The sequence below is a fragment of the Mercenaria mercenaria genome, chromosome 3, assembly GCF_021730395.1.
Source record: "Mercenaria mercenaria strain notata chromosome 3, MADL_Memer_1, whole genome shotgun sequence".
NCBI classification, from domain to species: Eukaryota; Metazoa; Mollusca; class Bivalvia; order Venerida; family Veneridae; genus Mercenaria; species Mercenaria mercenaria.
Window position 1 is genome coordinate 36,137,061 of NC_069363.1, and position 27,225 is coordinate 36,164,285.

The 27,225-nt window shown below is 35.4% G+C and overlaps 1 long non-coding RNA gene across 1 annotated transcript; it reads right to left on the minus strand.

Moving 5' to 3' along the window:
- Positions 1 to 55: 55 nt before the first annotated feature.
- Positions 56 to 26,990, minus strand: LOC123523582 (uncharacterized). The gene is made up of 3 exons (XR_006681139.2): positions 26,857 to 26,990; positions 3,565 to 3,662; positions 56 to 868 (listed from the first exon to the last, which is right to left on the minus strand). It is a non-coding gene; the product is annotated as an uncharacterized LOC123523582 (long non-coding RNA).
- Between the last annotated feature and the right edge of the window lie 235 nt (positions 26,991 to 27,225).

A 27,225-nucleotide genomic window follows, 5' to 3' on the forward strand; every position in this document is an offset into this window, starting at 1 on the left:
AGTAACTGTTGCTCTACCATGCTAAAATGGAAAAGCTACAAAGAAACATAAGCTGTACGTTTTAAAAAGCTTTATTAAAGTATTTTACATATTTACTGGAAGCAAAAGATATCTACTAATTTAAATTTTATATTAAACAGTTTATAAAGAGCACAAAAACACTAACTAGCACCACATATGTATTTAATTAAGATGGTCAAAGTCTCTGAAATAACATTCATTTGAATTAGTGTATCTGTATTTTTAAACATTTGTTTATGGAAAATAACTTGCATGTTTAATCCTAGTAACAAGCTTCCTTTTAATTTTTGTCTTTTTTTAGGCTAGTGTTTAATATAGCTGAATTCACTGTGGAGGCAAGTCTACTTTTTTCCTTCCCTAAACAGGAGAAATATTGTTCTTTGATGTTCCTGGAACACTTTTTTGATTTTCTGTCTATTTTTGGATATTGTACTGTACATTTATACATGTAATTGTCTGATGTGTGTCAAGTTTTTGTTAGATTTAATTTATAATAAGCCATATAGTCTGTTAGTCTTTGTATAAACTTTCTGGTAATCACTCTTACTCATGACTGTTGATCTCCAAACTGCCGTCAGATTACCTATAAGTCTCCTCAGTAAAATTGGTTTAAAACTTTGTGCTCCTGAAAATTTCAGAATTGTTCACTTTCACACCTTTCTTCAATCCAAACTGATATTTAGCAACAATTTTCCATCTTCTAAGTTCATTAGATTTCTTTTATTTTCCTTAGAATTGGTAAAACTTCTTTGAAATTTCCTGTATTACCAGTACTAGAAATTTCAGCATTGTATATCTTCTCTCCTTTCAATCCAGCACCATCTGCCAATGTCATGTTTCACAACGCCTGAAATAAAATAAGAACTCTGACAATAGTTGATAACATTTTTAATCAACTCACGTAGATTCAGCACAATATTGAGAAATTACTTATAATGTAACAAAATTTGCAGAGTGCTGTGGGATTGGTTGTTGCAAAAGCCAACAATTAAAGTCCCAATTAAAGCACCAGGAATACAACTTCACATGCTAAATGACAATCCTGTAAGGTTTGTTGACTCTGGATCAAATACTTTTTCGAGATATTCATAAATTCACACAGATGGACAGACATATGTAGAAAGGAAAATTCAGCCCCCTCCCTACACAAGACTTTTTGGGGCCACAAAAAGAGCATTCAGTTAAAGCTAAACTTTTGACTGATTATTAGTTTTAAGATAAATTAGATTACAAGAGGGTCATAATGAGCATATATCGCTCAACTCATGATGGAATATAGCCAGTTTTCAAAAGGAACCGAGATCTTTCGTGACTTAAGTTGTGTGTAAGTTTCGTTAAAATCAAATATAAAATGTCACTTCTATCGTGTTCACAAGGCAAAAGTTAACCAATTTTGGTGCTTTCAGGGGTCAATTAGGGGCCGTAACTCGGGGAACCTATGAATGGATCTGAAAGATTCATCATGGAATCCAAAAGTTATTATTGTTAAAGATATTTTGCAAGTCTGTTTCAAATCAAACCATAAATGAAGTCTCTATATGGCTGCAAAAGCCAAAACAGCACATTTTGGCCCTTTTAGGGGCGCATGAGGGGATCTGGTCAGTTTTCGAAAGGAACCGAGAAACGATTGTGTGCAAGTTTAATTAAAATCAATTGCAAAATGTGGTCTCTATTGTGTTCACAAGCCAAAACAGCAAATTTTGGCTCTTTAAGTGGCCATAACTCTGGAACCCATGAAGGAATCAAGCCAGTTTTCGAAAGGAATCGAGATATTATGCCAATACAAGTTGTGTGCAAGTTTGATTAAAATTGATTGCAAAATGTGGTCTCTATCGTGTTCACAAGAAATTGTGAACGGATGACGGACAGAGGGACGGACGATGGACAAAATGCGATCACAAAAGCTCACCCTATGTGACAGGTGAGCTAAAAAGTCTGGCACCGTATTTTAAGGAAGCTTTATAAATATTTGGTCAAAAATTTAATAATTCACAATTATATTAAGCTGTAACTTCCAAGGATAAATATGTGTAATAACCCTAAAAGTGATCAATCACATGTTTTGTGTTTTTCCTGTTAGAGACAGCTAATTTAAGGAATAACAGGACCTATTACGAAAGAGTAATCCCTTTTAAACAAGAGCTGTCTCCATAGGATGACACATGCCCCCGATGGCACTTTGAATGAATAGTTATGGCCAATGTTAGAGTTTAGGACCTTTGACCTACAGACCTGGGTCTTGCGCGCGACACGTCGTCTTACTGTGGTACACATCCATGCCCAATATTTTTAAAATCCAAGCATGAATGACAAAGATATGGACCGGACACGCCCATCAATGCACTATGTTGAAATATGACCTTTAACGTCTAAGTGTGACCTTGACCTTTGAGCTACGACCTGGGTCTTGCGCACGACACGTCGTCTTACTGTGGTACACATTTATGCCAAGTTATTTGAAAATCCATCCATGGATGACAAAGATATGGACCGGACACGAATGCACTATCATGAAAAATGACCTTTAACGTCTAAGTGTGACCTTGACCTTTGAGCTACGGACCTGGGTCTTGCACGCGACACGTCGTCTTACTGTGGTACACATTCATGCCAAGTTATTTGAAAATCCATCCATGGATGACAAAGATATGGACCGGACACGCCCAACTATCATGAAAAATGACCTTTAACGTCTAAGTGTGACCTTGACCTTTGAGCTACGGACCTGGGTCTTTCGTGCGACACGTCGTCTTACTGTGGTACACATTCATGCCAAGTTATTTGAAAATCCATCCATCGATGACAAAGATATGGACCGGACACGAAAATTGCGGACAGACTGACAGACCGACAGACTGACAGACGGTTCAAAAACTATATGCCTCCCTTCGGGGGCATAAAAAGTATGTTTTATTACTTTTTTTTCTGAAATTCTGTAACCTCTTGTTAGAGTTACAATTATATTTGGTAGATATTGGGATATTTCAACAAACTGAACCGAAAGGCAAGTTTGAAAGCAAGGTGAAGCTTCCAAATTCATTTATTTCCAATATATCTTACTTGCACAACCATGATTTTGCAAAGGGAGTCCGAGACAATAATTGTGTAACAAAACTTGTATTTCTAATGATTTTCATCTAATTATATAATATAAAATATATATACATCTTGATGAAGGTCATTATATGACCGAAACCGGTAGATCTTATTAAATTAGTTAACCACACCCGGTGTTTGATGTGTTGTTCCTCTTAACTCTCTTTTATTATCAGTTAATCATATAATTGTTAAGAACAGTTTTTAACATATATATCATTATATTTTGTATATTCATATCAATCCTTATGTAAAATGTTTTTATTGACTTTATACTTATTCTAAAACAACTCCATCTTGGTTGTGCAACGAGGCTTTAAAAATATCTCCAGCAGAAACCTAACATGTATTTAGCACCGAGTGAACACAACCAAGTACAAACTCATTACTTGACCAAAGTCTGATCAACCATCTTTAAAGAGGATATACTGTATGCAGAATACTTACTAACAGAAGATACTTGAAGTTGATTGAAGGTAGAAGATATATGCAAGGGCTGGCACCATTTCACATTTCCACAGGACTAAAATCGCCAACTCTCATGCCTGAAAAAAAAGCCAAAACAGGAAAAGCTGCCAATAATAATTTTGTAATAGGAAAGTTTGCTTTAATAAGACTAGAATTCAGTTCTACAAAAGCGAGTTGAAGTGTGCTGACAAGAAACAAAAACCTGTCAACCTTGCCATTCCTGATAATGGCAGGCATCTGAAAAAAAAGAGGAAATCCTGCCCTTGGCTGCTCCTGGCAGGCCTGGAGCCTGAAAGAAATATAAATCCTGCCCAATGTATGTTCCATCCAACTTTAACACACATTAGTTGTGCAAGGCAGGGAATGTTCCTGAAGAAAAGAAAAAAAATCCTCACAATCCCTGATTCCCATCTCTCTCAACAAAGGAAAACTATCATCTAGCAACCTGCCGGCATAGTATTGTAGACCAGTCATCCTCAAACGATCGCATCTTGCGGACATTTTGTCACCGGGCCCTCGATGGTCACGATATAGCAGTCTTGATCAACGGTTAAGGGATCTGTCAGGCCTTGGAACCTGCAAGAAATTCTGCCATCTGTATATAAATACAGTTGCTGTCTTAGGCAGACCTTGAATCTGGAAAAGAGAAAATCCTGCCTACCTTGTAAAGAGGTTGTCCTAGGCAGGTCTTGATGCTGAAAGAAAATCCTGCCGACTGTATGTATGGATGGAACATACAGTCAGTTGTCACTGGCAGGGTATGGACCTGAAAGAAATTTAAATCCTCACAATCCCTGATTCCCATCTCTCTTAACTAAGGAACAACCTTCATCTAAACACTGCCGGCGCAGAATTGTAGACCAGTCACTCCAACACGACTCCATTTTGTGGATATATAGACACCGGAATCCTTAATGGTACCGATAGCAGTCTCGATCAACAGTTAAGGTATCTGTGAGGCCTTGACAGCTGTAACAAAAAGCAACTCTGCCAGTCCACCTCCTCTGCAGTCTGGAAGACTGGCAGCAAAAACAACTGCTCACTCAAACTCACTCCTGTATGATAAAAAATCCTTAACCTAGTTATCTAACATGCTGTTTTATGAAAAAGTGTTTAGCTTTTATGCTTTAACTTACATTTAATTAATTAAAAAGAAACTTAAGATGCCTGCATAGAAAGGGCAAGCTAGATTAGTGAATATGTACTTTAAAAAGAAAAATAACAAAAACGTTACACTTGAAGAGTTAATGAAAATGTGTACATGAAAAAATAAATCAGCGGCATTTCCCAAGACTTGCAAAAAAATCTGAGTAAACAAAAATGTAAATTGATAACACAAGTGTGTTACTAACAAGAGCTGTCGGAGGACAGCAACGCTCGACTATTTAACAGCCTTGTCGCTTGAATGAATAAGAAAGTCGAAAAAGGGGCATAATTTAGTAAAAAAGTAAAATAGGGTTATGGAACCTGCATAGTGCTTATCAGCTCATGACAGTGGACAAGTGTATGAAGTTTCAATCCATTCCCATTAGTGGGTACTGAGATACCAGCTTACATATAAGAATTTAACCCAAAAACTCCTAAGTTCAAAAAGGGGCATAATTTTGTAAAATGCAAAGTTGAGTTATTGACCCTTTGCACTGCATGTCATATCATGACAGTGAACTAGTGTGTGAAGTTTCAATCCTTTCCCGTTAGTGGATACTGAGATACCAGCTTACATACAAAAACTTAACCAAAAATTTCTATGCTGAAAAAGGGGCATAATTTTGTAAAAAAGCAAAATAGAGTTATGGAACCTGTGCAATGTAAGTCAGTTTATCACAGTAAATAAGTGTGTGAAGTTTCAATCCATTCCCACAAGTGGTTACTGAGATACCAGCTTACATACAAAACCTTAACCAAAAATTTCTAAGTCAAAAAAGGGGCATAATTTTGTAAAAAAGCAAAACAGAGTTATGGAACCTGTGCAATGTAAGCCAGTTTATCACAGTGAATAAGTGTGTGAAGTTTCAATCCATTCCCACAAGTGGTTACTGAGATACCAGCTTACATACAAAACCTTAACCAAAAATTTTTAAGTCAAAAAAGGGGCATAATTTTGTAAAAAAGCAAAACAGAGTTATGGAACCTGTGCAATGTAAGCCAGTTTATCACAGTGAATAAGTGTGTGAAGTTTCAATCCATTCCCACAAGTGGTTGCTGAGATACCAGCTTACATACAAAAACTTAACCAAATCGGGACGCGGATGCGGACGCCGAAGCATGGGCGAGTCCAATAGCTCTACTATTCTATGAATAGTCGAGCTAATAAATTATTTGATATATCTATTTATACTATTAAATAATTGAAAATCAAAAATAGTTTTAATAAAATGCTTTGTGACTGGCAGGGTAAAATTTGATTAGATGACTTGAGCTTACAATGAAAAATTGCTAATTTTGGCTGTTCTTGTAATCAAAGTTTAAATATGACAGACAAGTTAGAACAATCTGAGCATTAACAAGCAATTTCTATCATTTATCGTATTGGTCATAAAACAGTTCATGACCTCAGATGCCTCAATCTAAACTGGATCTACAATGTCAGAATTCCCAATAGTTAACCTAGAGACCTAGTTTGTTTTTCTTTTACCTCAGATGACTTCGTAATAACAAAATATTTCATGACCTCAGATGCCTCAATTTTAATCTGGATCTACATCAAAGATTCCCCAACAGTTAACCTAGAGACCTAGTTTTTGACCTCAGATGACTTCGTAATAACCAAATAGCTCATGACCTCAAATGCTTCAATCTTAAACTGGATCTACAATGTCAGAGGTTTCCCAACAGTTAAAATAGAGACCTAGTTTGTTTTTTTTTACCTCAAATGAATTTGTAATAACAAAATAGTTCATGACCTCAGATGCCTCAATCTAAACTGGATTTACAATGTCAGGTTTCCCAACAGTTAACCTAGAGACCTAGATCATTTTTTTTTTTACCTCAGATGACTTCATAATAACAAAATAGTTCATGACCTCAGATGCCTCAATTTTAATCTGGATCTACATCATAGATTCCCCAACAGTTAACCTTGAGACCTAGTTTCTTTTACCTCAGATGACTGTAATAACAAAATAGATCATGATCTTACATGCCTCAATCTTAAACTGGATCTACAATGCCATAGATTTCCCAACAGTTAACCTAGCGACAGTTTTTTTTACCTTAGATGACCTAGCTTCTATGGCAGACCGACAGACAATAACATATCTCCATTTTCCACTATCTTAGCCAATGTATTTTTTCAAAATAATTCTTTAAGCAGACATTGCAAGAGTTTTTCCTAGATTAATGATTTAACAAACATTGCCAAATGTTTTAAAATTCAGTTAAGTTAATATCATTATGGAAATTCAACAGATACTGCCATTGAAAGTACTTTATTCAGATTCAATTGCCAGTAACACTACTGGGCATGTTGTTGCCAAAGACCTTAATAGAACTACCATGCACAAAGATTTTGATACAGCATCTCTGCCAAAGCAGTCTAGATCATTTGTTTTTGACCTTGTAACCTTACAAATAATGGGCATCTACCAGGCATACATTTAACCAAACTTTCAAACCCTTATTTGTAACTGTAACCCATACAAATTTCTTAGTCAAAATATACCAAAACTAACAAGAGCCAAAATCACAATTTAAGTGCCAGAATTGAAAACTGGTACAAAATGTATTGCCTAGTTTGTTATCAAACATACCTAAATAGAAAAATATATTCAGTATTGTTGTGATTAAAGAACAAAATTATGTAATTTCTGAGCAAACTGTTCTGTTTGCTTTTTGTAATTCTAATTCAAGGGCCGTAACTCTGGAGATATTGGTCAAACTTGGCTGGTTAATAACCATGACCTAAATATATAGAAAGACAATGTCAGTGTATGGCTGAGATAAATATTCTATCTGTCATTTGTTTTGTTTTGCTATTTTTCTCTACTGAAAAGAAAGATTTGATATACTAGTTTGAATTGGCTACTTACAGAGATCCACATTCTGTAAAAATATGGTTAACTCTAAAATATCTAAGCAACTAAGATAATTTATTTGGATCAAATTTGTTCAAATTTTGTGCTCATTAATATTCTGTCCAAGTTTGGGAGAATACTGGATACAAACAGCACAAGTATAGGAAAAACTATTTTTGAAACCACCAGCCCGACCTTGATTATTCTTTAATACATCCCATCAAGGCATAACTAATAACAAAGACTATCCCTTGGTTTCTGGACTAGATTTGGAATAATTTGCACTTAAAATGTTTGAGGAAATATTGAAACGTTCCTTGTAGGAACAAAAATACTTCTGCTGAATTTTTGACCTCATTTTGAAAATAACGCCTTTTAATATTGTATTTGATTATTTTCCCAGTACATTTATTATGTCAGAAAAACCATTTTGTTTCAGATTTTTAAAAAAATATCAGACTTTATTTTCCAGAATTTCTTAAAAAAAGCCAAAAGGCATAAAAGCTGAATTTCTTTGCAATTTTCTCTGACGGTTGACTAAACTCACTATTACATTTTTTTTTTTTTTTAAAGTAGTTGCAAAATATTCAAAGGACTGAAAGACAAAGATCAAGAAGAAAGAGGAAGCAAGAGCTGATTGGCATATCAGCACAATTAAGAAGATAGAGACAGCTAGAATTATATGGAGCCAAAGGAAATATACAGCCAAAGAGAATGTGTCAGAGAGAGGCAGATGAACTAGAAGCAGCATGAGCTAGCTGGCAGTATGCAACATACATCACCTGGTAGCACAATGAAAGAGGGGCAGCTGAATGGAATATACAGTGAATAGAATGATAGGGAGATTTAGCATGAGCTAGCTGGCTGTATGCAACATACTTCACCTCAGTAGCACAAAGAAAGAGGGGCAGCTGAATGGAGTATACAGTGAATAGAATAGTGGAGATTTAGCATGAGCTAGCTGGCTGTATGTTACATACATCACCCGGTAGCACTATGAAAGAGGGGCAGCTGAATGGAATATACAGTGAATAGAATGATAGGGAGATTTAGCATGAGCTAGCTGGCTGTATGCAACATACATCACCTGGTAGCACAAAGAAAGAGGGGCAGCTGAATGGAATATACAGTGAATAGAATGATAGGGAGATTTAGCATGAGCTAGCTGGCTGTATGCAACATACATCACCTGGTAGCACAAAGAAAGAGGGGCAGCTGCATGGAATATACAGTGAATAGAATGATAGGGAGATTTAGCATGAGCTAGCTGGCTGTATGCAACATACATCACCTGGTAGCACAAAGAAAGAAAGAGGGGCAGCTGCATGGAATATACAGTGAATAGAATGATAGGGAGAATCAGCATTGGCTAGCTGCTAGCATGATGGATGTAACATACAAAACCTGGTAGCACAATGAAAGAGAGTAAGCTGAATGGAATTACTGACACTGATGGCAGCAAGGGCTGGCTGGCTGGATTGATGGATGGACGGACGAAGGACAGAAAAACAAGAGAACGGCTTGAGATAGTATGACAGAAAGAACAAATCTGACCTTACCCTTCAGCCCTTTAAAAACTTACATTCTACTCAACTTATCAAATTTTCTTATTAATTATGAAGAATGGTAAGGAATGTGGAAACGATGAAAATAAGCCAAATCAAATTAGAATACGATTTTCAGATTGTAAAAATATCTTTCAAAGACTAAATTTTGGGGTGGAGATTTTAAATCTGCTCTAAAATGGTCCTTCTTGAATTAATTTCCCCTGAGCTTACACTTCGTTTGAGTTGAATCAGTCCCTCAATATAAACCCTTTCCTTCATGGATTTTTTTTTTTTTGATGCTAGCTAGTCCAGTAATAAACGGATAGTCATTCTATAATTAATAATTCAATAATCAACTATATTGCTCTTGTTAAAAGTGCATGCCTTACCAAAAAAATTTATTGCTATAATTTTGACCATAGCTTGAAGGAATGTATTGGCCTTAAGTCAATACAAGTAAAAGCGCTGCACATTGTTTGGCAACTGCTTGTGCTTGGTTATCTGAAAATACTTAAAGGTAAAACGTTACAGCAGTGACAGGAAACACTGTCCACTTGACCTTTAATAGCACTGTATGACCTTGAACTGTCATGACTAATTTACACTCGTAAATTGTTTTACTATGTTAAAATATATGTCAAGTAATTTGACAATCTTTTCAGGGGTTAAAAGATATGGAACCAGCTTGAAACGTTTTCTGTCTGACTAGTTCAATTCTTGCCATATGACCTTAACCTGACATGACTGAAAGAAACATTCTGTTTTTTTTTGAAAACCCTTTCACCAGTTAAAAGTATGGAGCCAACAAGTAAACATGCCCATCTTACCTTTTAACTCATCATACAACCTTGACCTGTGACAACTATATGTTAAAATAATAGAGCCAGTATGTAAACTTGCTTATCTGACCTTTGATCTCACCATTCAACCTTGACATGACATGACTTAATGTTATACTTTGTAAAGTTTTATTCTGGGAATTTGTGCAACTATTTTTGATGAAAGTCTTTTCAGGAGTTAAAGATAAGGAGCAGATATGAAAACTTGCCTACCTGAACTAATCATATGACCCTGATCTTGAAAACTGACAAAGCTAAAAGTTTCATTGTGCACATTACCTTATATTTGCAAACCTTTGTACCAGCTTCACTTAAGTGCTTGAGATTTGTTACATACATATAATATTTCTTGACCTATAGTTATATGACCTTGACCTTTGACTGGTTTGACAAAATTGCATTTTATACATCTTACTTGGGAAAACCTTTGTTCCAACTTCATTGAAATCCTAAATCCTTCAAACAGGTAAAAAGATACAGTACTGCCTTTTTGACATTTGTTCTCATCATGTGACCTTGACCATTAACTAACATGACTGAAAAAAAAAAGCTTTTTGTATACAATATCTTAATTTTGCATAAACTTCATTGATATCCTTTAACCAAGAAAAAATATATGACCTCTAACCTCAACAAAGAACCAGCATTATATTATGGTGAAAGTAACTTAGTATTCCTAGCATTCACAGAACAAAATAAAACAGTATGCCTTATTAAACACCAGTTACCTGTTATTACATAAACAATCTTGCAATTTTGTCACAGAATTCTTTTACATGCAGCTAATGCAAAAACAAACACTAAGTCTTGTTATCCCATGATCCTGCCTGCCAAGGAAGAAACATTGTATCAAACCTTTCGATTTGTAAACATTTAGATGGTGATCAAAAATGAATATCTATGTACTTGGAAAATCTTATATCTACATATATGTGGAAGTTTCAGGACCGAACATGTCAAAAATATGTATTTCGTACCATTTAATTTCTTCATTTTTCCTTTCATAATAATTGGTTCATTTGTTAAAGTTGGCACATCTCACAATGTAAAAACCCATGAAATGTCTGAAAAAGAAATTCTTTAAATGGTCCTAAGTTGTGCAAAAGCAAAATTATGCACCTTTTAACATATTATCTCTAGCTATGAAATTAAGAATTGGATGGAATTGAAGGAGTCAAGTACTTAAAGTCAAAATGCAGTAAGATAAAAATAAAACTGGACATTACATGTGATGTCACTGTCCTGTCTCTTGGATATTAATTTAGCCTAAAGCCTATGCCAAAGTATCTTGGTCAATAATTTAAGATAAAGACCTTGATACTGTCTTTAACATCAACTTACTGGTAACCTAAAGACCATGCCACTATGCAATGGACATAAATCTAACCTAAGACCCTGATACTTGTTCTTACACTTTAAATCTAACCTTGAAGATCTGTATCTGTCCCTGTATTTTGGACATTAACCAAAAGACATTGCCTTGTATCTAGAACATTAATTTCCCTCAAAGACCCTGGCACTGCGTCTTGACATAAATTAAAATTAAAGAATTTGGCACTGTGTCTTTAATATTCAGCCTAGTGACCTGCCAATTTCCAACAAATTTTTCTTGCAGACCTTGCCACAGTACTTAATCTGGACATAAATTTAACCTAAAACCCTGCCAATGACTTATACATCAGTTTAACTTTGAACTCACCACTGTGTTATCAGCATTAAGTTAACCTTTAGGAGTTTGTTGTCACTGTATCTTATCTAACCTAAGATCATGCCACAGTATCATGGAAATTAATTTTACCTAAAGACATTGACACTGTCTTTAATATCAACCTCAATTTGACCAGTAGCAAATACACTGTTATCTTAATTAGCCTAAATAGGACATGCTGCAGTATCTTGGAAATTAACCTTACTGCACTGCACTGTATTTTCATAGTAATCCAACCTAAAGACCCTGCCACTCACTTACACATCAATTTAACCTAAAACCCTACCACTGTATTTACAGCATTAAGTAAACCTAACTTTGTTGTTACTGTCTTATTTAACCTCAGACCATGCAACACTAGTATGGACATTAATTTAACCTGAAGATCTTGACACTCTGTCCTGAATATCAATTTCATCTAAAAAAAAATACCTTGCCATTGTTGTCTTAGTTAACCTAAAGATGGTGCAGCAGTATCCTGGAAATCGACTTAACCTGAACACTTTCCCCGGTGTGTCTAGCACATAAATGTTGTGCTGTATCTTGGCCATCAATTTAACCAAGACCTTATGTGTCTTTTAACATCCAATTTACGTAAATACCTTGCCACAGCCTTATTGTCTTATTAAACACAGAAACCATGCCACAATGTCTTAATTAATTTATTTATTTGGGTTTTACTGCGCACCAACACAGTATAGGTTATATGGTGCCAGACAGGACTACAAATTTTGGTTCCACATCTCATTTACATCGAAATAAAAACATGTCTTGGATATAAGTTTAACCTGAAGACCTTGCCAGTAATCTCAAGACATTAATTTAACCTGAAGACTTTGCCCGTGTGTATTTATATTAATCTAACAACCTTGTCAATATGTCATATACATTAATATAACATTGAACTGATGCCACTGTTTTGGACATTATTCTAACCTAACAAACTTGCAAGGTGTCTTAATTTATCCTAAAGACACTACTATTGCTTAATACTCCCAAAGGACTTTTCAACTCTATCTCGGATATAAATTTTACGTAATGACCTTGTCACAGTGTGTCTTTCACATTAGTTTCAGGAAAGACCCTACCACTTTATTAATTTAACCTAAAGTCACCTTGTCACTGTATCTTGGACATTAATTTGACCTAAAGACCTTGCCACTTGGTCTTTAACCTCATCTAACCTCAAGACCTTGACACAGTATCTGGGTCATTAATTTAACCCAGAAAGATCCTGCCACTGTGTGTTACACATCACTTTAACCTAAAAGTCTTGCAACTCTTAAGATTTAACTTAACCTTGCCACCTAATCTAGGGCATTAATTTCATCTAAAACTTGCAACCAGGTCTTCAACATCAATTTAACCTTATTTTGCCACTGTCTTTCATTTCAATATTTAACCTAAAGCCCTTGCTTCTGTGTCTTTAAGTATGCTTTTGCCACTGCGTTTTACACATCAGTTTATTACAGACCATACCCCTGTATCTAGGACATAAATTTAACATGAAGACTTGCCACTGTGTTTAATTTAATCTAAACAACTTACAAATGTATATCACACAAAAATTTGTAGACATTTAAGCTAAAGTCACTGTTAGCACTCTACCTAACCTAAAGTCACTGCCGCTATACCTTGGTCATTAATTTAACCTTGACCTTGCCACTTTGTCTTTAACATCAATTTAATCTAAATACCTTTCGAATGTTGTCTTATTTAGCTAAAGACTATTTTGCAGTATCTTGCATCAGCATCTTTAATTTATCGTAAAGATCTTGCTAATACATATCAATTTAATTAAGACACCTTGCCACTGTATCCTGAACATCAATTTAACCTGAAAACCTTACCATTGAATCTGGGGTATCAATTTAACCTAAAGACCTAACTGTTGCATCTGGGACATTAATTTCATCTAAAGACCTGCCACTGTATTAATTTGACCTAATGTCATCTTGCCCTTGCATACTGGACATTAATTCGACATAAAGACCTTACCATTGTATTTTTGGCATTTATTAAACTTACAGAGACTGCCACTATATCTAAGATGTAAAGTTAACCTTAGAAGTTTGCCTTTATGTGTAAGGCATAACTATAATTCCAGTGTATCTTGGATTTAAAGTTAACCTTAGAATCTTGCCTCTACAAGTAAGGCATTACTATACTGCCACTTTATCTTGAACTTAAATTCAACCTGAAGACACTGCTACTGTGTGTTACAGATTAATCTAAAAGACCATGCAACTGTACTTTTCACCTTGCAATTGTATCTAGGGCAAAATTTCGCCTTAATACAATGCAATTTGTCTTTAATATTAATTTTGCCTAAGGACCTTGCTGCTGTGTCTTTTACAACAGTTTAAGCTAAATACATGTCCACTGTCTCTTTAGCATCAATTTAACCTAAAGACTTGCAACAATATGTCTTTAACATAACCTTAAGTCTTTGCCACTGTGTTTTAAGCAAAAACTGCTGTATCTTGGGACATAAATTTAACCTGAAAACTTAACACTGTGTCTTTAACAGTAAGGTAATCTAAACAACTATCCACTGTATCTAGGACATAAATCTAAAAATGTTTAATTCAAAGTCATTGTCACCACAGTGCCCAACCTAAAGTCATTGACACTGTATCTTGGCCATTAATCTAACCTACACCATCAGCTTATCACAAACATTAATTTAACCTGAAGATCCTGCCACTGAATCTTGGGAATTCATTTAACCTGAAGATCCTGCCACTGTATCTTGGGAATTCATTTAACCTGAAGATCCTGCCACTGTATCTTGGGAATTCATTTAACCTGAAGATCCTGCCACTGTATCTTGGGAATTCATTTAACCTGAAGATCCTGCCACTGTATCTTGGGAATTCATTTAACCTGAAGATCCTGCCACTGTATCTTGGGAATTCATTTAACCTGAAGATTCTGCCACTGTATCTTGGACATTAATTTAACCTGAAGATCTTGCCACTGTATCTTGGGAATTCATTTAACCTGAAGATCCTGCCACTGTATCTTGGGAATTCATTTAACCTGAAGATCCTGCCACTGTATCTTGGGAATTCATTTAACCTGAAGATTCTGCCACTGTATCTTGGACATTAATTTAACCTGAAGATCTTGCCATTGTATCTTGGGAATTCATTTAACCTAAAGATCTTGCCACTGTGCCTTTAACATTAATTTAACCTGAAGATCCTGCCACTAGTACTGTATCTTGGGAATTCATTTAACCTAAAGATCTTGCCACTGTATCTTGGGAATTCATTTAACCTAAAGATCCTGTCACTGTATCTTGGGAATTCATTTAACCTAAAGATCTTGCCACTGTATCTTGGGAATTCATTTAACCTTAAGATCTTGCCACTGCATCTTGGGAATTCATTTAACCTAAAGATCCTGCCGCTGTATCTTCGGAATTCATTTAACCTAAAGATCCTGTCACTGTATCTTGGACATTCATTTAACCTGAAGATCTTGCCACTGTGCCTTTAACATTGATTTAACCAAAACATACTGACACTATATTTATTCAACCTGAAGTTACTTTACCACGATATCGCAAAGATTGATTTAAAAAAAAAATTCATAATGTTATTTTGAAATTAAATAAGACTGCCACTATGTCTTTAATTTATGTTATAGACCTTGCCACTGTCTCCTTAATTTAACCTTAACACCCTGCTACTTCATCTTGAACAACAATTTAACCTTAAAGTCACCCTTCCGCTGTATTTTAAACAATATATTATAATTTAACCTAAATGTTAAGACCCTGGCACTGTGTTTTGAACACTGATTTAACCCAAAGACACTGATACTGTATCTTTGATACAATTTGAATATATAGACCTTGCCACTGTTACTTAGCTTAATGTAATGACATTTTCTATTAGCTTAACCTTGTTCTGCTTTAACTAGTAACCTTATAACAGTCTACCCTATTTGCCTCTATAACCCAAAATTCACTCCCTTTCAAAAGATGTGGACTTTTATTCTTTGAAACATCTGCCATTATCACATCAAGAAATAGAAGCCTATAGTACCCATTAATGTGACATGATAATTCATTAAGTCATAGGTAAAGAATATCCCTTGGTTGCTGGACTGAACATTAAACAATTCCCTCTTAAATAATGCTCTTTTACTAGTATTTCCAAAACCTTCACCATATCCTTTTTCTCCTTTAACATCTGATTAACTACCAGGTATTTTTTATTTGAAAGCTACCATTTTAATGCATATTTTAAGGAACTGAAACTTTCAAATATCTTAAATGATCTCGTCAACATTCATTCAAATAAAAGGTAAGGACTGAAAGACTAGGGTCAAGAAAAAAGAACAATTAGAACCACACCAACAGCTGTGCGACAGAGCAATGTGACAGAGCTAGCTAAATGGAATATGCAGCAAATAAGAAGTAAGGGAGTGCTGGCAAAGGCATATGCAGCACATAAAGAATGTGCTGACTTAAAGAATATGCAGCACATAAGAAGCAAGGGATCGAGTGCTAGCTTAAAGTAATATGCAGCACATAAGGAAAGTGCTGACTTAAAAGAATATGCAGCAAATAAGAACAAGCAAGGAAGGAATATGCAGCACATAAGAAGAAAGGGAGTGCTGACTTAGAAGAATATGCAGCACATAAGAAGCAATGGAGTGCTGACTTAGAAGAATATGCAGTACATAAGAAGCAATGGAGTGCTGACTTAAAGGAATATGCAGCACACTTAATGGAATATGCAGCACATTGGTTGAAAGAGAGTGCTGGCTTAATGAAATATGCAGGCCATAAGAAGCAAGGGAGTGCTGACTTAATGGAATTTTAATCAAGGAGGAAAGGGGGCTAGTTGAATGGAAAATACAGCAAATAAGAAGTCAGAAAAATACAATATGAATGTTAAATGCTCTGATAGCAGCATGTGGCTAGCTGACTGTATATTACATCTTACTTGGTAGCAGCTTGGGCTAGCTTGATGGATGAAGTTAACAACCCGGTAGCACATGCAGAGCTGATAAGTTGTACTATAGTCCCTGACAGCAGCATGGGTTAGCATCATGGGTAGCCTACATTTAAGATACACTAGTGTAGTGTAACAGCAGCTATTTAACATGCCAGCAACGTGGGACAGGGTAGCCAGTACCAGCACAGAAAGAACAAGAAGCCAAAAAGGATAGATAATAAAGTAAAGAACGGAATGGAGTGCAGACTGTGTGGAATTACACAAAGTGTTCATTGAACCCTTTTCTCCAGTCCTTATAAAACTACTGAGTCAAAAATTTGCTAAAGATATAGAAATTACTATATTATTCAGAAACCAGTCCAGCAACAAATGGATAGTCCTTTCATCATAACTAGATGCCCACGGGCAATATGTCGAGCCCGCCAGTTGCACATGACACTCCTTGTCTCATTGAGGAAAACATTTATGCCAAATAAAAAAGAGATTGCAAAAAGTTACAATATAAGTTATTTAAAGTAAAAACAAAGGGACGTAAATTTAAAAAAAAATTCTAAGTCCACACAAAAATCCTCACCAGTAAGGATAGGTCAAAATACACCTGAAAATTGGATGTAACATGCATGTTGTACTATAGAAAAGTGGTCATGATTTTTTCGTATGACCACTAATAAAAAAGTTACGAACATAAACTATTTATAGTAACAACAAAGGGAAGTAATTCTAGGATCTTGCGCATGACACTCCATCTCATGATGATGAACAATTGTGCCAAGTTACATCAAAATTCCTCTATGCATCAAAAAGGAATGCTCCAGACAAAGTCATTCTTGTATCTGACTTTTGACCTCTGTGACCTTGACCTTAGACAACAAAGGGAAGTAATTCTAGGATCTTGCGCATGACACTGTCTCATGGTGGTGAACATTTTTGCCAAGTTACATCAAAATCCCTCCATGCATGAAGAAGAAATGCTCTGGACAAAGTTGCCATTCTTGTATCATTTGACCTCTAAGTGTGACCTTGACCTTAGACCTAGGGATCTGGTTCTTGCGCATGACACTCCTTCTCATGATGGTGAACAATTGTGCCAAGTTACATCAAAATCCCTCCATGCATAAAGAAGAAATGCTCTGGACAGTCATTTTTGAATTTGACCTTTGACCTGTAAGTGTGACCTTGACCTTTGAGATAGGAACCTGGGGATTGCGCATAACACTCCATCTATGTCTTTGCTTCCGCAAGCAGGCTCGACAAAAATTGCTTTATCTCAGCAGCAGGGTGAATTTCTTAACATTCGACAAGGGGCAGTTCTGTTTGACCTTGATCCTTGCCTATACCAAGTTTGATGACTGGGAAGCTCTATTCTTAGTAACAGGGACCTTGGATCTGGACTCTTAGCAGTGCCAAATGCATCCCATCCTTTGGGATCTTTCCTTCAATTCAAAATTCACACCAAATGTACAACTTTAAGTTTTTATTAACTATAGCCATCATAGTAGTTTGCTAACAATTAATGATTGATTAAGAACAGGTACAATTAAAAAAAAAACAGCAAAAAACAGTTACTACATTTCCAAAATATATAACCAACAGGCTGCATACTGATTGACAAACTTAGCACAGGTGCTCGATAAAAAAATCAACAAACGCAGTTACCAAATTTCTTTATATTAACCAACATGCTAGTCAGCATAATAATTGGCTAGTTACTCCAACAAAAGTAGCAGTTATCACACTGCCTAAGTATTACCAATAGGCTAGCCACCATTATAACTGGCTAGTTATTTGAAAGAAAAAAACAACAGCTGTTAACCTTCCCCTCTCAGCTCAACCCCAACAAAAAAAGCTGTTACAACACTTGCTTCATATTAACTAATTGTCATCGTAATAATTGGCTAACAGTTCATGAATCCTTAGTTAAGGCTTCTATAAACTTTCCATATGCGAAGAAAACAATATTTACAAGAAATACGCTTATCCTTATTAGATAACCAATACCATAACATAAGCTATCACCCCCAAAAACGATAACCAAAAGCTATTTTCAAACATATATTAACATAGCCAGCATAATACTGGAACTCTATTCCTTTCCCTGCTTACCTCCCACCCAGATAACCAACAACAGTAACAAATAGCCAGTATAAATGGCTAAAAATTCACGAGTCCTTAGCAACAGCTATTATACCCAATATAAAAATAACTCAAAGCAAAAACATTTTTCCCCTTTAAAAGTAAGTTACTTTGACTTACATTGTTTTAATTGTGCGAACGACAAGAAGAAGAAGATTGTTTTAATTTATTTAGTCAGGGCTACTATGGTTGCCCTAATAAAGTGATATGATAATAGAAAATACTGAAAAATTCCTTAATATCAATGTAAAGTAACCTGTAAGATGTTCTGTAGCAAAATTATACCACCACAATATGGCCTTGTCACAGAACTAAGCGAATGTCAAAGCCAAACTTGCTTGACCTTTGACCTACTGACCATAAAATTAATAGAGGTCATCTGCTAGTCATGATCAACCTCCCTATGAGGTTTCATGATCCTCCGCCCAAGCATTCTCAAGTTATTGTCCATAAAAGGTTTAAATGACCTTTGACCTTTGGAACTCAAAGTCACAGGTCATCTGCTTGACATGACCGACCTCCAGATTAAGTTTCCTGATCCTAGTCCCAAGTTTTCTCAAGTTATTGTACGAAAACTGTTTAAATGTTCCAGGTCACTGTGACCTTGACCTGTGACCTACTGACCTCAAAATCATTAGGGGTCATCTGCTAGTCATAACCAACCTCCCTATCAATTTTCATGATCCTAGGCCCAAGCATTCTCAAGTTATCATCCGGAAACCGTTAAACTGTTCCAAGTCACTGTGACCTTGACTTTTGACCTACTGACCTCAAAATAGAACTTGACCTGCAATTCATGATGTTACATCTGTGTACCAAAATTTATGATCCTAGGCCAAAGCGTCCTCAAGTTATCATCCAGAAACCATTTAACTGTTCCGAGTCACTTTGACCTTGACCTTTGACCTACTGACCTCAAAGTAAAACTTGGCCTGTACTTCATGATGTTACACCTGTGTACCAAAATTTATGATCCTAGGCCCAAGTGTTCTCAAGTTATCATTTGGAAACCATTTAACTGTTCCGAGTCACTGTGACCTTGACATTTGACCTACAGATCTCAAAGTCGAACTTGACCTGCATTTCATGATGTTACACCTGTGTACAAAAATTAATGATCCTAGGCCCAAGTATTCTCAAGTTATCATCCAGAAACCATTTAACTGTTCCGAGTCACTAACCTTGACCTTTGACCTACAGACCTCTAAGTCAAACTTGACCTGCATTTCATGATGCATCTGGAAACTGTTTAAATGTTCAGGGTCACTGTGACTTTGACCTTTGACCTACTGACCCCAAATTCTAACTTGACCTGTATTTTTTGATGTTACACCTGTGTACCAAAAAATTATTTAAATCGGTCAAGCCTTTCATGAGTTATCATCCGGAAACCATGCAAAACAAACGGACAGACCGACCGACCGCCAAGCTCACTTCGTTTTGTGGGGGTACAATCATTTAGTCAGGGCTACTATGGTTGCCTTAATAAAGTGATATGAAAATGGAAACCACTGATAAATCCCTTAATATCAATGTAAGGTAACCTCTAAAATACAGTGGCAAAAGCATTAATTCTGATACTTGTGTATGATATGAATACCATATCAGTGGCCTAAACATTTCTAAAAGTATATGCAGTCATTAAAGTTAAATTGGACAGTTGCAAAATCCTTGATCTTTAACCTTTATCAGTGGCTGTCATTTTCTGTGATGGTATGGTTTTCCCCATCATCCAAAACATATACCTCTGTCAAAACAGCAGTTTCAACCAAATATAAAATAAAAAGCAGTTTCAACATTTTCCCCTTTGAAAATAGTTACTCTGACTAACATAACACATTTTTAATTTATTTAATAACAGTGTTCCAGATAATTTTTTGACCCCATGGGTAATTACCCCCACTTTTCAGAAGATGGGGGTAAATTCAAAATTCCAAACTCGGATAAAGGGTAATTTTAACAATACTTACCGTTACTATAGAGACAAAGACAGACATTATAACAACACCATAAACTGTCCTTTTCAGTAAGTTTTATCCAAGGATACGATTTTTTCCAACTTTCAATGGTAGATTCTGTGACAGCCACATGCGACTTTTTATTTTTTAAAACGGCAGAAATAATGTCTTCGATTATTGGTTGCACCAAGCTCTTAGTCGGTAGAGGTGTTTTAACCACAAAAAACTTATCAATTTTTCTCTGTTTTGCTTCGGAAGCCATGATAAAAAAATAATGTGTTTACTTTCGTTTTAATACAACGATCAAACGCTTGATTTTGATAAGTAAAATCATAAAATTTCTAGAGCGCCTAGACGACGCAGATGTTCAAGTAGACTAGTTTACGGTTTCTAAGACAGGTAGAACGTTTTAGCGAAGTTAATAATGGTTACCCGTCGCATTGTTTATACGGAAGTAGTGATCAGCTGTTTTCAACATGTTTTCATTTAAATATAATTAAGGTACGCTTCAAGTTTTAATGTCGTGCGTAAGTTCAAAGTCATGTACGTATAATGTACGCATCAAAATGAAATCATGTGCGTTTTTAGTTGATTTTTATGCGTAAAATACGCCGATACGCAGCTTATCTGGAACACTGAATAAGGGCTACTATGGTTGCCTTCCTAAAGTGATATGATAACAGAAAATACTGAAAAATCCCTTAATATCAATATAAAGTAACCTCTAAAATTTTCAGTGGCAAAAGCCTTACTTCTGATATATGATATGAACACCTAGGTTTTAAACATTTCATAATGTGTTAAAGTTTTGAACACTTGCAAAATCCTTGAACTTTAATCTTTATCAGTGGCTGTAATCTTCAGTGAATGGTAAATAGTAAAGTGTTGTTAGAATGAATGGGTAAAATGCACTGATACAGTAGTTTCATAAAAATCAGCAACCAGAATTTATTGTCAAATTTAAAATATCAATAATTGTTCCAATTTCCATCCAAAGTTTTTTCAAACATGCAAATAATTTTAATTTTTGTTATTACTTAATAGTTAAAACTATTATCAAAATGAATTGAATGTAACCTTTTATCACCTTTGTCTGAAATCTATTCTAGGAGTAGTGGCTGCATTTGAGTTTAAAATGTGACGTAAGACTCAATATGACCTTGCCCTTCTTGCCTGGTGATGACCTGGAACTTGTATGGTAAAGATACATTTCCATTTGTTCTAAACAGTTTTTTCATGAATTCATATTGGAGTATAACAGTATCAGTTTCCCTAATGCTACCCTAAATAAATGAACATGTCCTAAAATTCAAATCAAGAAACCTTTTCTTATAACCATTATCAGTTTCCTCTAACGCTGCCTTATCTTAAAATGCAAATCAAGAAACCCATTCCTACAACCAGTATGATACTGTATCACTTTCCCTAATGCAGTCCTAAATAAATGAACTTGTCCTAAAATGCAATTCCAGAAACTTGTCCCTATAACCAGTATCAGTTTCCCTAATGCAGCCCTAAATAAATGAACATGTCCTAAAATTCAAATCAAGAAACCTATTCCTATAACAAGTATCAGTTTCCCCTAAAGCTGCCCTAAATAAATGAACATGTCCTAAAATTCAAATCAAGAAACCTATTCCTATAACAAGTTTCAGTTTCCCCTAATGCTGCCCTAAATAAATGAACATGTCCTAAAATGCAAATCAAGAAACCTGTTCCTATAACCAGTATCAGTTTCCTTAATGCTGCCCTAAATAAATGAACATGTCCTAAAATGCAAACCTATAACCAGTATCAGTTCCCCTTACGCTGCTCTAAATAAATGAACATGTCCTAAAATGCAAATCAAGAAACCTGTCCCTATAACCAGTATCAGTTCCCCTAATGCTGCCCTAAATAAATGAACATGTCCTAAAATGCAAATCAACAAACCTGTCCCTATAACCAGTACCAGTTTCTCTAATGCTGCCCTAAATAGATGAACATGTCCTAAAATGCATATCAAAAGACCTGTCCCTATAACCAGTATCAGTTTTCCCTAATGCTGCCCTAAATAAATACACATGTCCTAAGATGCATATGAAAAGAACCTGTCCCTATAACCTGTATCAGTTTCCCATATGCTGCCCTAAATAAATGAACATGTCTGAAAATGCAAATCAAGAAACCTGAATCTATAACCAGTATCAGTTTCCCAAATGCTGGTCTAAATAAATGGATATGTCCTAGAATGCAAATCAAGAAACCTGTCCCTAAAACCAGTATCTTTTTTTTTTTTTGTTGTTGGATTTAACGTCGCACCGACACATGATAGGTCATATGGAGACTTTCCAGCTTTTTAATGGTGAAGGAAGACCCCAGGTGCCCCTCCGTGCATTATTTCATCACGAGCGGGCACCTGGGTAGAACCACCGACCTTCCGTAAGCCAGCTGGATGGCTTCCTCACATGAAGAATTCAATGCCCCGAGTGAGACTCTAACCCACATCAATGAGGGGCAAGTGATTTGAAGTCAGCGACCTTAACCACTAGGCCAGGGAAGCCCCTTAAAACCAGTATCAGTTTCTCTAATGCTGCCCTAAATAATGAGCATGTCCTAAAATGCAAATCAAGAAACCTGTTCCTATAACCAGTATCAGTTTCCCTAATGCTGCTCTAAATGAATGAACATGTCCTAAAATGCAAATCAAGAAACCTGTCCCTACAACTAGTATCACTTTCCCTAATGATGCCCTAAATAAATGAACATGTCCTAAAATGGAAATCAAGACACACTTTCCTTTAACCAGTATCACTTTCCAATTAGTGTTGCCTTGGATGTAATCTTGCCTAGAATTCTTAGAAATATCTGAAAAAATCAATTATATCTGCTAGTTCTAAAGATGAGAATTTCTTATTCAGTTTCCTATTAAATACTCATTTTGCTGAATATTTGTGTAAATCTTCATTGGAATACTTTAAATCCTTTCAAACTTTTTGCAAAGGAAAAGAGTGTGAGTATATATAAGTATATAAGTACCCTTGCCCATCATCTTACCTTTGAAGAACTGACTTGACTATTGCGCATAACACATAACTTCTCATTATGCATAACATTTCTATAAAGTTTCATTGGTGTCTCTCAATTTTATTAAAAGGTAGGTCTTAGACATGAAATACTATATTTTGAACTAAGTGTCATTGCCTCAAGGTTCAGACTTTGCTCTTGTCCTCAGTGCTAATTTTCACTAACATTTGTTAAAAGTTTCATTGGAATCCCATGAATCAATGAAAACTTGTAAGCAAGACACAAAATACTATAAATGTATGTGTATACAAGTGTCTTTGCCTGTGACCTTGACCTTAGAAGTGCTGATCTGGTTTTCAAGCATGACAATTCCCATCATGACTGAAGTTTCTGTAAAGTTCCACTGGAATCCTTTTATATGTATTTTTTTATGCAAAGTGTTTTGAACGGAAATACTAAACTGCAGCAGTTTCATAATACGAAGTCATAAAAATAAATATATTATTATATATAGATATAATTTAGATGGCACATTATACCAAACTTGACTTGGGAACTTTATGAATGAGGAAGAGGCAAGCGTAGTGAGGATTGTACGGGAACAGTGCAGGGGAACAGTGTATGGGAACAGTGCAGGGGAACAGGGGGAACAGTGCAGGGGAACAGTGCAAGGAAGAGATGCAACATACTTAAAGCTCCAAGACAAAGTTTTAGTATAATGAGCTATGTAGATTCTAAACATTTACTTTCTTAGCAGAACCTTATGCTTGTGCAATATGTAGAATAATTAGAATACTCTGAAAAATAATCAGCTAAACAAAAAAGAAGATATTAAAGAGTTTATGTTTCTCCGTGTCACCTATGAGCAAAATCTCAGTATTTAATAACACTCTAGAATTACATATGGATGCCAAAACAATGAATTTTCATAGACTGGCAAGAGCCCAATGATCTGTTTTCAACCAAGACAATGACTTCTAAAGTATCTGTACTTAAATTTAGACAGTGACTTTTTAGACTATACTGGTTTAGTTCCTTATAATCTGTTCCCAATTTAGACAGTGGCTTTTTAGAGGATACTGGTTTGGTTTCTCATAATCCATTCCCAATTTAGACAATGACATTTTGGAGGATACTGTTTTAGTTTCTTATCTGTTCCCAATTCAGACAATGGCTTTTTAGAGGATACTGGTTTTGTTTCTTATAATCTGTTCCCAATTTAGACAATGGCTTTTTAGGACACTGTTTTGGTTTCTTATAACCTGTTCCCAATTTAGACAATGGCTTTTAGACGATATTGGTTTGGTTTCTTATAATCTGTTCCCAATTTAGACAATGGCTTTTACACAATACTGTTTTGGTTTCTTGTAACCTGTTCCCAATTTAGACAATGGCTTTTAGACGATATTGGTTTGGTTTCTTATAATCTGTTCCCAATTAAGACAATGGCTTTTTAGAGGATACTGGTTTGGTTTCTTGTAATCTGTTCCCAATTAAGACAATGGCTTCTTAGAGGGTACCGGTTTGGTTTCATAAAACCTGTTCCAAATTTAGACAGTGGCTTTTTAGAGGCTACTGGTTTGGTTTCATATAACCTGTTCTTAATTTAGACAGTGGCTTTTTAGAGGATATTGGTTTGGTTTCTTATAATCTGTTCCCAATTTAGAAAGTGACTTTTTAGAGGATACTGGTTTGGTTTCATATAAACTTTTCCCAATTAAGAAAATGGCTTTTTAGAGGATACTGGTTCAGAGTCTTACAATCTGTTCTCAATTAAAACAGTGGCTTTTAAGAGGATACTGGTTCAGACCGACAGCATTTTGTTCTCAATGCAGAAAATGACTTATAGAGGATACTGCCTTAGAGCCTTACAATATGTTCTAGTTTGTTTTTAGAAAGAATTATTCTGAGTACATTTTGTTCAAAGTTGAAACCTAATAGCTTTTATGAGGGCAGTGTGGTTCAGTGTCTATCTGTTCAAAATATGGATGGTATTTTTAAAGGATACTGCTTCAGACTCTTGCAAACGTTGAATTTTTATAGGCAATTGTTTCACATTCTTGAAATCTTTTCCAAGTTAAGAAGATGGTTTCAAAGGGATGCTGCTTCGTATCTTTACAATCTGAATCTGTGCCAAATTAAGACTGTGGCTTTAGATACTGTTTCAGGACCTTGCAATCTATTCCAGACTGGCTTTTTAGTGGATACTGCTTCAGAGATAACCAACCTGTTCCCAATTTAAGACAAAAATATGTTCCCAAATTAAGACAGTAACTTTTTAGGGGATACTGCTTCAGAATAACAATCTGTTCCCAATCTAAGGACAATAAAACTGTTGCTTAAAATTACGTCCTATGAAAAATGGTATTTAAGATATCTGTATCTACAGAATCTAACAATCAGATTCTGTCGATCTTAGACATAGTTTGGGTAGAAAATGTCAATGAATTACATTATTGCCCTAAAACGACTTGAATATGGTTATTTACAGTATGCACAATTACATAATTTGTGAGTTGCAGCCTTTTATGACTTTGGATTTATGGCATTGTCAGGAAAATCAAGTCATCAAAAAGACGAAATACAACTGACATTTGTATCGTTTATGTCAATAAATAATTTAAAGCTGCTAATCTATAAACAAACGTTGATTTAAGGCAAGTTTCAAACATCTGACTCGTAAATTTCAAGAGCCGTAAAAATCTGTCAAATTATAGATTATCTGTAAATTTACAGATAATCTGTAAATATACCATCTATCTAGACTGATTAGACAGTAACTTTTTAGGGGGTACTGCTTCAGAACCTTACAGTCTTTTCCCAGATTAGGACAGTGGCTTTTTAGAGGATACTGCTTTTGAGCTTTAAAATTTGTTCCTAATAAAACAATGGCTTTAGAGAAGTGTAGCCAACAATCTGTTCTCATTAAGACATGGCTCTGGAGGAACGCTCAGAGCTGACAACTGCCAATAACTGATTGCTTGACCATTACTCCTAAAAACAAGTCAACTTAGGCATCATTTAAACCATACTACACATCGAATTCAAGCCTAAAAAGCAAACATTTAAATGCTAAATTTATCAATTTTGTTACCTTCCTATTAGTGTTCTGGCGCCATTTTCTTCTCCGTGAAAGTTGTCTCCCTTCTTTGTTCCCCTGTTTAGACTAGACTGAACAAAGATGTGTCACGTGATTCGCACTTTGCGCTCCGCTGGCGGCCAATGCGAAAACACTACATGTTACCTGCTACAAAAGGATTACATTTCAACCGAAACATGAGAACCTCGAAAAGAACACAGGACTATTTCACATTTGAATCCTGATTTCAGAAACAATGTATTGCCCTGCATATCTTGAAAACTCTACATTTCTTTTTCTACAGTTGTCTTAATTATGAATAACATTGAATACATTTACCATGTATAAACTGAAAATTTAAATTCTAATCTGGCTCGATTTGTT